We start from the raw sequence: 12,822 nt of genomic DNA on the forward strand, positions 1-12,822 counted from the left end.
GGAGAAAAATATATACTCAGTCACTTTGGGATGAAATGTCCTGTAGATGTCTATCATATCCAGGTGCTCTAGTGTTTTGTTTAAGGCCACTATGTCTTTGTTGATTCTCTGTTTGGATGACCGATCTAGAGCCGTCAGCGGTGTATTGAGGTCTCCAAGTATGATTGTATTTTTGCCAGTTTTTGTTTTAAGATCAATAAGTAGCTGTCTTACATATTTTGGTGCTCCTTAGTTTGGTGCATATATATTAAGAATTGTTATGTCTTCTTGATTCAGTGTCCCCTTAGCCATTATGAAATGGCCATTTTTGTCTCTGAGTACTTTTCCTGTCTTGTAGTCAGCATTATCCGATATGAGTATTGCTACACCTGCTTTTTTTTGGATGTTATTTGCTTGGAGTATTGTTTTCCAGCCTTTCACTTTGAATTTGTTTTTATCCTTGTTACTTAGATGAGTTTAGTGTAGGCAGCATACAGTTGGATTTTCTTTTTTAATCCATTCTGCTACTCTGTGCCTTTTTATTGGTGAGTTTAATCTGTTTACATTTAGTGTAATTATTGATACTTGTGAGTTCTCTATTGCCATTTTATATCTTGCTTTCTGTTAGTTTTGTGTCTTGTGTGATCCTTCTCTTTCGTTTTTCTATCTTTTGTTTTTATTTGGCTGTATTCCATACATCTTTTCTCTGTTGCTATCTTTTTTATCTCATGTGCTTCTGTGGTGGTTTTTTCAATGGTGGTTACCTTTGAGTAATGAAAAGGGTCCCTACCCTGTTCATTGTAGCGAACTATTTTGTGAGTACTTTTGCACTCCATCGTCCTTTGCTACTGTTAATCTCCATCTTCTCCCCCTCTTTCTTTTTGTTGTTGTCACAGTTTAAATTTGGTTTTATTGTGTTCTTCTTTGAGCTTTTACTTGTGGCTCTGTTTTTTTTTTTTTGTTCTTTGTATCTGATTGGAGAACCCCCTTTAGTAATTCCTGGAGTGGGGGTTTTCTGATGATAAATTCCCTCATCTATTCTGTATCTGTGAATGTATTTATTTCTCCTTTGTATTTGAAGGATAGCTTTGATGGGTATAGTATTCATGGCTGAAAGTTCCTCTCTTTCAGGACTTTAAATATTGGGGTCCACTCTCTTCTAGCTTGTAGAGTTTCTGCTGAGAAATCTGATGATAATCTAATAGGCCTTCCTTTATATGTTGTATTCTTCTTTTCCCTGGCTGCCTTGAGAATTTTTTCTTTGCTGTTGGTTTGTGTCAATTTCATTATGATATGCCTTGGAGTAGGTTTGTTGTGGTTAAGAAAACTCGGAGTTCTGTTTGCTTCTTGAACTTGAGATTTTAGTTCTTTCCACAGGCTTGGGAAGTTCTCATCTATTATTTGTTTGAGTATGTTCTCCATTCCATTTTCTCTCTCTTCTCCCTCTGATATACCTATTATTCTTATGTTATTCTTTTTGATGGAGTCAGATAATTCTTGTAGGGCTATCTCATTTTTTTTAATTTTTGAGTCTCTTTCTTCTTCTCTCTGTTGTGCCTCAAGTTGCTTGTCTTCTATTTCACTAATCCTCTCTTCTATCTGACCTGTTCTATTAGCTAAACTTGTTATTTCGTTTTTCAGCTCGTGAATTGAGTTTTTAATCTCTGTTTGATTTGTTTTTATAGTTTCAATTTCCTTGGACATATATTCTTTGTGTTCATTGAGTTGTTTTCTGAGCTCCCTTAATTGCCTTTCTGTGTTTTCTTGTATATCTTGGAGGATTTTTAGTATTTCTATCTCGAATTCTCTGTCATTTAGCTCCAAGGTTTCCAATATATTAAATTTTTTCTCCATAGATTTTTCCTCATCTAGCTGTGTTACCTCTCTTTCTTTTGTATCCATGATATTCGATTTTCTCTTCCTTAATGGCATCTGAGCGTGGTTTTGTTGATAGTATTAATGAGATTTAATAAAGAATAAAAAGTTAAAAAAATAACAATAAAAAATTAAAAATCGAAAAGAGTTGTTTTTTTTAAAAAAAAATTAATAATGAAATAAAGAAAAATAAAATAAAAATTAAAAAAAAGGAAATTATTCCCCCCCTACTTTTTTCCTCTCCTCTCCTCTCCCCTCTTTTTGAGAAAATCTTGTGGTGGACTGTGAATTATAACAAACAATGCCTGTGATGGAGGGCCTGAATTGGGGAAAAGTAATAAAGGGGCAAAAAAAAAAAAGGAAAGAATAAAGAAAAAAAAGAGCGTATGGACCCACAAAAAGCAAATAAGGAAAAATTTGGGTCAAGAATGAAATGATTTGCTTTTAGGTGTTGGTTGTCTAAGAGTTATGATGAGAGGAATAAGAGGAAAATGGAAAAATGGGGGGACAAATTAAAACATTACTATTGTATTTAGTGGAACAAGAACTAGATAATATGGAGAGCCAGGGATGAGAGCACTGCTAGTGAGTTAAAAAGGTGAAGTAAAAACCCCCCAAAATGCCACAAACATAGGTTTGAGTCCCAGATAAGATAATTTGTTTGATATTGAGGTTTGAATGAGAGGAGGTGTAAAGGAGAAAGGAAGAAACTAATATAGAGGGAGAAAAGAAAGAGAGAGAGAGAAAAAAAGAGGTAACCACTAAAACAAGAAAAAAGAAAGGAGAGAGAGAGAGAGAGAGTTAAGGGTTTTGGAGTGCAACCCTCATAGAAAGGAAGAGAAGAGAAAAGATAATGGGAGATGTAACACTTATGGGTAGTGTAGTTCAAGGAGAGGAGAGAGTAAGACCGGTAGAGAGTTAATCGGCCAAATTGGAGGATGAAAAAAAAAAAAGTATCAAGAATGAAGATAAGAGAAACAAACGAACAAATATAATAAAATGGGATAGGTTATAAAGTCTGCAGATTATTCCTGATTTTGAGAGGTTATCTTCTTGCTTTTTCTTTTCTCTCCCTCTTCCTGGTCGGTGACTCTGTACCCCGGGTTCTGCCCCTTTGGCACGCTCAGGTAGAGGTTTGCAGTTGATAAGTCTCTATGGCAATGTCATGTATTGTGCTTTAGTCTCGTTGGCAGTCAAAGCTCAATAGCATTTATAGGCTCCGACAGTGAGAGAGTCCGTGTTCCTGGAGCCTTTCTCCTAGTCTTTCCTTCCTCAATTAGTAGCCTGATAATCCAGCTATGGGGTTGCTGCTGCCTCTGCCTGGATAGTAAGAGGCTCAAAGAGCTGGCAACTCCCCACTCTATTTCCACTCAGCACAGGGCTCTGGGTAAGGCTCAGTCAGTCAGAGCTGCTAGCATAATCAGGCGGGCTTTATGCCCACTCAAAGACCTCTGGCTCTGCCACTCTGTCCGGTAACACAAGTAGGCGCCCACTTCCGGGGCACTTGGAGGAAACTCTCACTCACTGTCTGCGACCAGGATATCCGGCCAGCAGTCTCACGCTCTGAGTGAAACCCCCAACCGCAGGGAAAAGTTGTAGCATTGGAATTGAGTCTCACTCCGTCCCCGTGCGCGGCTTTTGCAAGGCGCTGGGGCGGCTCGAAATTCCGCTTTGGCCCACACAAAGGCCCCTGACTCTGCCCCTCTGTGCGATAACATGGGCGCGCACTGCCGGGGCACTCGGAGGAATCGCTCACTCCTTATCTGCGCGCACAAACCAGGATATGAGGCCGGCCGCGGTTCCCTCTGAGTGAAACACCCTCCAGCACGGAAAATCTCCACCGTTGGAATTGAGTCTCGCTCCGTCCCCGTGCGCGGCTTTTGCAAGGCGCTGGGGCGGCTCGAGATTCCGCTTTGGCCCACACAAAGGCCCCTGACTCTGCCCCTCTGTGCGATAACACGGACGCGCACTGCCGAGGCACTCGGAGGAATTGCTCACTCCTTATCTGCGTGTGCACCCCAGGATATGAGGCCGGCCGCGGTTCCCTCTGAGTGAAACACCCTCCAGCACGGAAAATCTCCACCGTTGGAATTAGTTTCTACTCCCTCCCGTGCGTGGCTTTCCCAGGAAGAAATTCTCGCCCACTAACTGCGCACTGACCAGGAGACCGGGTAAAATGGCCGCTCTGCTTTTCTTTCTTTGTTTGGGTTTGGCGCAAGTGTTAGCTTGTATTGCCCGGGTTGCCACAGGATCAGATTTTCCTCGGCTTGGATCTCTGTGCCACAGCCTGGTTCGGCCGTTTGTGCTGCGGTGGCCTGGATCTATTCACCCCCTTTGCCCGCCTCAGTTTCTATATTCACAGTTACCAGAGAACGCCGCCCTGTTTAGGTTAGTGAGGAAGGAGGAGCAGTTCTTACTCCCTATTTCCTTCGGGGTTTGGTTATATATTTAGCCAATTTTTCACTCAATCATACCTTTGGGTGTATTGCGAAGCATCTGGAAGCTCCAAGTATAGGTTTTTCTGTTTCTGGTTGAAGATCTTGTTGAGTTTTGGGGGAGATTTATCGGTATTGCTTCCTACCCCGCCATTACTCTGACGTCATCCCCCTGTACCAAAACTTTTTAATCCACTCGTCCACTGATGGACACTTGAGCTGTTTCCAGATCTTCGCTCTTGTGAACAATGCTGCCATAAACATGGGGGTGCATTTCTTCTTTTCAAATAGTGCTCTGGTGTTCTTGGGGTATATTCCTAAAAGTGGTATAGCTGGGTCAAAAGGCAGTTTGATTTTTAATTTCTTGAGGAATCTCCATACTGTTTTCCACAGTGGCTGCACCAGTCTGCATTCCCATCAGCAGTGCAGGAGGATTCCCTTTTCTCCACATCCTCACCAGCACTTATTCTGTGTTATTTTGTTGATGAGCGCCATTCTGACTGGTGTGAGGTGATATCTCATTGTGGTTTTAATTTGCATTTCTCTAATGATTAGTGATGTTGAGCATTTTTTCATATGCCCATTGGCCATCTGCATGTCCTCTTTGGAGAAGTGTCTATTCATTTCTTTTGCCCATTTTTGGATTGGATTGTTTGTCTTACTGGTATTGAGTTTTACAAGTTTTTTATAAATTTTGGTTATTTATTTTTAAATAAATTTTCATTTAAGTATGATACCTATACAGAAAAGAGTGAATATCATAAAGGTAGAACTCCATAAATCATAGAGATTAAACATATTTGTGCAAATACTACCTAGGAAAATAAAATATAATATTACCAGAATGCCGGAGACCCCCTTGAACCCTCACTTAATTATGTCTTAAGGTAACCATTCTCTTTGCTTCTAAAATCATAGATTCCATTTGCATGTTTTTGAACTTTAAATTAATGGAATTACACTTATCTATTCACCTCATATAACAATTGTGTGATTCATTTATATTGTTTTTATAAGAATTTGTTCATTTCCATTGTCATATAACATTCTATTATTCAAAAATACTAGTTTATTCATTTGCTGTTGATGGACAGTTGATCAGTTTTCATTCTTGGCAATAAGAAAAATGTTACTATCTTTAATCACACTATTCATGTATTTTTGTTAAACATAGTATATGCCTAGAAATACAATTACTGGGTCATAGGGTTTGCATATGCTCAGCTTTCATAGGTATTTACAAACATGTAGTTGTGGCAAATATATCCCAGGGCAACATACAAGAGTTAAGTGCTCCTTCCATCTGCTTCACATCCTTACTAATGAGTGGTATTGTTAGTCTTAATTTCTGCCATTCTAAAGAGTGAGATATGCATGATGGGTTTTACTGTATTTCACTGATAAATGAAAAAATGTGGTTGAGCATCTTTTCATGTAATTTTGTAAGGTGTCTGTGACAGTTGTTTGCTCATTTAAAAAAAGTTTGTTTTTCTTATTGATTTGTAAGAGTTCCTTACATATTACTGTTGACAGTGGAAATGGTATTCTTCCACAAAGTGCTAAATAAAGCATTCCAGAGACCCATGTATGAAAGGGGTGTGCGGGGGGGGGGGGTATTGAGCTTCCTGATACGATTTATTTGAGGTTGAAATGGAAAGCTGCCCACAGATTCCCAGTGTTTTATCGTCCTCTGTCCTACAGTGAAAGAAGTCCAGCCTAGTCTTCATTAGAACCAGGAGAATGACCAATGTCCAGAAATTCTGGGCCATAATTTGAATCCATATCAAGGTTTAGTTCAGTCCAGTTTTTGTTCTTTTCCAGCTATATCATAGTCCGTGTTCCTCCTGGCACACAGCTTTTGGAGCCTGCATTTGAGAGTCTCAGCAGCTGTGGAACCCCAGGCAGCAACCAGCCTTCATGGCTCCTAGGGCCACAGGGCGACTTGGAGAATGCAAACTAACCTGGCCCAAGTGAGAAAAGAAAAAAAGAAGGATAAGCTTCTTTGTTAGGCTGATTCTATTATCTCGCACTACCCTTTAAACTAACCAATCAACTTCTCAATCTTTTGATGGCTTGGCTGTTCCTCCCCTCAACCAATCTGATCATTTTTCCAGGATAGGCTGACAGTTCTCTATGGCCGCCATCTTAATCCCTACTGCGCATGCCTCAAAGCAGATGCCCCTTCCTATGCAGCATCTGGACTTCTTCTGGGCAAGCCTTCAACAGAGGAATTTCTCCTGCTCTTTTTAATCTTCTTCCTCCACCTCCCCCCAATGACTGGTAAGGATCTTGCCCACTTTGGAGCATTAGGTCTGGAGAAAACTGAGGTTGCGCTAGGGAGTGTGTAAAGCTGTAACTTCCTAGCAAAACAGGCAGCCTTTTCAATGTCTGATTCCCTTCACTATTTTTGTTTATTAATATGTATCTAACTATGCTAACATGAAAAAGGTTTGTTTTTCTTACTGATTTGTAGGAGTTCCTTATATGGTTATGGAAATGGGTTCTTTGTCAGTTACACGTATCAAAAATCTTTTCATGTGGTTTGTCTTTTTCTTTTTTTAAGATTTTATTTATTGATTTTAGAGAGAGGAGAGAGAAAGAGAGAAAAGCAAGGAGAGCAGGAAGCTTCAATTAGTAGTAGTTGCTTCTTGTATGTGCCTTGACTGGGCAAGCCCAGAGTTTCAAACCAGCAACCTCAGTGTTCCAGGCTATGCTACCACAAGCCTGGCTGTCTTTGCCTTCTTTTTTTTTTTTTTTTTTTTTTTTTTTAGCAAGAGAGACTGGGACAAAGAGAAAGACAGAGAGAAGGACAGACAAGCAGGAAGGGAGAGAGATGAGAAGCATGAACTCTTCATTGTGGCACCTTAGTTGTTCATTGACTGCTTTCTCTTCAGTGCCGTGATGTGGGGGGTGGGGGACTCCAGCAGAGCAAGTGACCCCTTGCTCAAGCCAGCGACCTTGGGCTTCAAGCCAGCAATATTTGGGCTCAAGCCAGCAACCATGGGGTCATGTCTATGATCCCACGTCAAGCCAGCGACCCTGTGCTCAAGCTCATGAGCCTGTGCTCAAGCCTGCTGAGCCCACATTCAAACTGGTGACTTTGGGGACTCAAACATGGGTTTTCTGCATCCCAGTCTGATGATCTGTCCACTGCACCACCACTTAGGCTGTCTTTGTCTTTTGATAGTAAAAAATTCTTAATTTTAATGTATCACAATTTATTAACTTTTTTTAAATTTAGTCAATGCCTATTGTGCTTTAAGGAATTTTTGCTTACCCTAAGATCATGAAGATGTTTTCATGTTATCTTCCATTAATTAGATTGTTTTAACTTTTATATCTAGATCTACAATATACTTAGAAATGAATGGTGTTAAGATTCATTTTAATTTTTATTGATATTCAATTATTCTAGAACAGTTTACTTAAACGAATGTTCTTTCTCTATTATTTTCAGTGCTGCCTGTGCCGTAAATTAAGTAGCTCTGTATGTGAAGTCTATTTTGGGGTTCTCTAGTCTATTCTATTGGCATTTTGGATATCCTTGACCCAATATCACTCTAGCTATCTGTAATAAGCTGTCCTATAATCTAGCAGTATAAATTCTCTAATTATTTTTTCTCAACTTTGCCTTGGCTAGTCTGAGCCTTTTGCATTTCCATAAAAGTTTTAGAATTTATCAATTTTTACCAAAAAGCCCAACTCTGCTGCAATTTAAATTGGGATTGTTTTGAATTTATAGATTAATTTGAAAAAGATTTACATCTTTACAATATTGAACATTTCAGCTCAAGAATGTGATATATCTCTGCTTATTTAGATCATTTTAATGTTCCTCAATTAAGTTTTATAATTTTTAGTATGGAAAATTTGCACATTTTTCATTAGATATATTGTTAAGTTTTTGATCATTTTGATGTTATTGTGTAATGATTTTTCAAATTTTACTTTCTAAATGTTGCTGTATATAGATATATGATTGATATTTATACAAATACTATACTTTGTACAAAGTATATATACAAATACTTTGACTTGTATTTGTGACTTTGGTAAATTTACTTGTTAATTTTCATGGTTAAATTTTAGATTCCTTTGAATTTCTATGTATATAGCTATTGGATATATATAAAGATAGTTTTAGTCCTGTCAGGTTTAGCTTTATATATTTTGACATGCCATATTATTAATTGTATTTGAATTTAAGATAGGTATATATATATTTATATGTTTCTGTTAATGTCACCTTTTTATTCTTATAAGATATACCTCTTTTTCTCCAGTAACATTTTCTGCCTTCAACTCAACATTATCTAATATTGGTATTGCTACTCTATCTTTATTTTGGTTGGTATTTTCAAAGCATATTTTATTTTTTAGTTTTTTTTGGTTTTTTTTTTCTTCCTTGTATTCCTCTGAAGCCGGAAACGGCGAGAGACAGTCAGACAGACTCCCGCATGCGCCCCACCGGGATCCACCAGGCACGCCCACCAGGGGCGATGCTCTGCCCACCAGGGGGTGATGCTCTGCCCCTCCGGGGCGTCGCTCTGCTGTGACCAGAGCCACTCTAGCGCCTGGGGCAGAGGCCAAGGAGCCATCCCCAGCGCCCGGGCCATCTTTGCTCCAATGGAGCCTTGGCTGCGGGAGGGGAAGAGAGAGACAGAGAGGAAGGGGGGGGGGGTGGAGAAGCAAGTGGGCGCTTCTCCTATGTGCCCTGGCCTGGAATCGAACCCAGGTCCCCCGCACGCCAGGCTGACGCTCCACCACTGAGCCAACCAGTCAGGGCCTATTTTTTAGTTTTTTGATAGTTTTTAGTCCTTCACTAAAATTTTTTCATCTTACTATTTAATTTATTAAACACTTTTTCATGGTTTCTTTAATATCCATGCTTGATCATTCCAATATCTGGCTATTCTGTGGGTTTGTTTGTATTGTCTATTGTTCTCTTGATTTTTGGTCAATCTGTGATTTTTTGCATGCTTAATTCTTTTCACCATATAACAGAAAAGGTGTCTGAAAAATCAGAGATAGTTTGAGGCATTGGATGATGTTTTATTTCCCCTAGAAGGAGTTGCTTCTATGCCTGGCATGTGGTTAGGATGACTTTAATTCAATCAGGGCTTGAGCTAAAAGGAAATGACAGTTTTGTCTTTGTGAGGGCTGGTCTATTTTCAGTTCATCATTTCTCCTAGGGTAATGCTCTTTGGGTATCTAAACTGAACCTTGGACATTAGCAGAACCCTTTCTTTTTTGTGGGCACTGATCTCCATTTTTTTGTCATTTCAACCCCATGAAACTACTGAAACTCTGCTCACTGTCTCAGCCTCTTAGCCACTGTTTAAGAAGATGCAAAAGCCTTGAGGGGAGAGTCATCAAGGTGATTGGCTGGAGTGGGAGTCAGCTACTGGGCTGTGGACAGTGACTAGTAAGTATTTCAGTTTTTCAAATTGGTAGACTTTATTTTCTAGAGAAGTTTTAGGTTTATAGAAAAAGTGAGCATAAAGTACAAAAAGTACTAAAAGTACCTATCCGCTCCCTCCTGCTACTAGTTTTGTTAGCAAGCCTTAACTGAGCACATTGGCTGGGTAACTGCTGAATGTACTCCCAGTCCTGCCTTTCCTGGCAGATGTGCCCCGAAAACCTTACGGTTTAATGGTTGTTGTTTTTTTCTGAAGCTAGAAACGGGGAGAGACAGACAGACTCCCGCATGCGCCCGACCGGGATCCACCCGGCACGCCCACCAGGGGGCGACACTCTGCCCACCAGGGGGCGATGCTCTGCCCCTCTAGGGCATTGCTCTGTTGCAACCAGAGCCACTCCAGCGCCTGGGGCAGAGGCCAAGGAGCCATCCCCAGCGCCCAGGCCATCTTTGCTCCAATGGAGCCTCAGTTGCAGGAGGGGAAGAGAGAGACAGAGAGGAAGGAGAGGGGGAGGGGTGGAGAAGCAGATGGGCGCTTCTCCTGTGTGCCCTGGCCAGGAATCGAACCCGGGACTTCTGCACGCCAGGCCGACGCTCTACCACTGAGCCAACCAGCTAGGGCCCAGTTTAATGGTTTTGATCTGTTCCCACCTGGATGATCTTTAGACTCTTCTGGCTTTCTGAGGTGACAAGCTGGCACTAGTGATCACATAGGTAAGGAATGTTTTGTCAATGAATATTTATAAAGGGATTTGATCACCCACTTCAGAGCCAAAATTTCTATCCTATAGACAAAGTGTCAGTCGTGCTATCTGACAGACACCTGCTGGCAAAACCAGGAGCTTTTTACTCCTTCCATTTCCCTAATGCAGTTTTCCAAAAACAGAGAGAGGCTTCTGAGCCAGCAGGCCCGCTCAGCATTAAAAGCCCTTAGATTCCCCTCCTTACCAACCTTCATGGAGTTAAAAAACATTTATGACTTCCTTTTTTAATTCATTATTTATCCAGCTTGAACCTGATACTTCTGTGTCAGATTTAAAAAGAATTTTGTCATGTTGAAATGTTGCCTCACAATCTTAGAGTTAAAATTCTACCAAGTCCTTCAATTCTCCTGTAGAACTTTATGGAGGCCTTTAATTCTCAATAGTAGTTGTGACATGGTCAGAAGGTAAGAGCGGACATCTTCTCTGGACCAGTTCCACTCTCACCTGGACTACCATAGCCCTAATCTATTTTTTAAAATCTAGATAAAACTGGCATTGGCCAAAGAAACATCAAAGAAGATTCAACCAGGTGATTTAGGGTGATTTTGCCCATCTAACGTATTTCTGTGTGTGAGTATCTTGAAGTAGTTTTTTTCATCTACCACCTTCTCCATTTGGCATTAAAATTAAGAGGGGCCATGGAAATCTTGAGACACCCTTCTAAATGGTTAAAAGTTTTCCAGGCAAATAAAGGTTATTTTGTCCTTATCTTCAAGAGCCATATGCATCTGGTATATCTACTCTGAAATAGTAACACAGTGAACTGCTGGCTTCCTATTAAATAATCCAATCCATCTTGTACACAGGATGCTGTGTAGTCATCAGTTTAATCAGATAATTAAGAATATGTTACTCCACACTTTTCAATATTTCTAGACTTCTTTCACACAACCAGAACTGAAAAAGCATATGGTCTGTGAGTTTTGGTAATGATCCAGTTGAACTTCATCTTTTTAATATGATTTCCCAGCTCATTAATTGTCAGTGCATTTTTTCTTTAATGCTCTTGAGTCATTGAGCTTTATGGCATGCAGGTTGACTTGAACACGCCCTATATCACGTTCTTATGGAGAAAATTGTTTTACTCCAACCGCAAGCACTTTTCTTTCAATCTTTCCTTCACATCTCAGAAACTGAAAGGTCATCAACATTAAACCTGTCTGAACTCAGATCATAGAATTTTTTAGAACAGGTGCTTGGGATGAAATTGGTTTGGGTGTTATTTTCTCCATGTTTTAGTAGGAAGACTACTGTGATTAATGGAGAACATAATGGAAATCTGTCACCTGCCACCACCTTTAAAGGGATTAGTGCTTGTCCTAATTAAGGCTTTTTACCTCCTACTATTTCCATGAATATGAACACTTATAATAGGCTCTACCTCTCTATAATCTGCTCGCCAATTTAAGATCAGTAATCATAGGACTATGCTTATGGTAAATAAGATGTGTGCCCCCTGTTCTCAATAAAAAGACAAATAGGCAAATACAATATAGCATGATAATTGCCTTGTGAGAGGAAGCATGAAACCCATAAAAAGAGGGCCTGGCCCAGAGCTGGGGAGTTGGCAGCCTTCACAAAGCAGTGACACCTGTGCTGGCTAGGCTATGCTGCAGTAGCAAACAACCTCCGTATCCCAGTGGCTTATTCCAATGAAAGTTTATCTCTTGATTTTGCAAGAAATATCTATAACCACATTTTGTTGGTCAAAACTAATCACATAGCTCCACCAAGCTGCAAGGAGGTGGAGAAAGGTAGGTAGTTACCATGTGCCCAGGAAGGAGCACTATGAAACAGTTTCTGAATGCACAGCATTGACTCTGCCACAGCTGATCCTATGGTACCAGGCATTCATTTATTTGTCTTTCCACACATAGAATACCCTCACTAGGGGCTGTTGATTCAGTGTCTCATCCAGTTACAGCACCAAACTCGAGAGTCCAGGAACTCGGGGTAAATCAGCTATACATGTTGGTTCTCTTGGTCTGGAGACATATAAACTAAAAACAGGCCAGTGTCTGTGCTTTCACCCTACATCCACATATAATCGTAAAATAGGGTGGAGAAACCACAATCACAACATTCTCGTTTGGGAAGGAGAATAGGAATCATATAGCAGTCGTTAGTCCGTGACTATTCTGAAATCCTGCTGGGCAGACCAAGGGGGTCCCTTAATCAGGGCAGTGGTTTTCAACTAGGGGAAATTTTGCCCCTAGGGGACATTTGGCAATATCTTGGGACATGCTACTGGCATCTACTGGGTAGAGGTCAGGGATGCTGCTAAATAAACATCCTACGATGCATAGGACACCTCCCCAGAACAAAAAATTATAAGCCCGAGAGGTCAGCA

The sequence above is a fragment of the Saccopteryx bilineata genome, chromosome 3 (assembly GCF_036850765.1).
Source record: "Saccopteryx bilineata isolate mSacBil1 chromosome 3, mSacBil1_pri_phased_curated, whole genome shotgun sequence".
NCBI classification, from domain to species: domain Eukaryota; kingdom Metazoa; phylum Chordata; class Mammalia; order Chiroptera; family Emballonuridae; genus Saccopteryx; species Saccopteryx bilineata.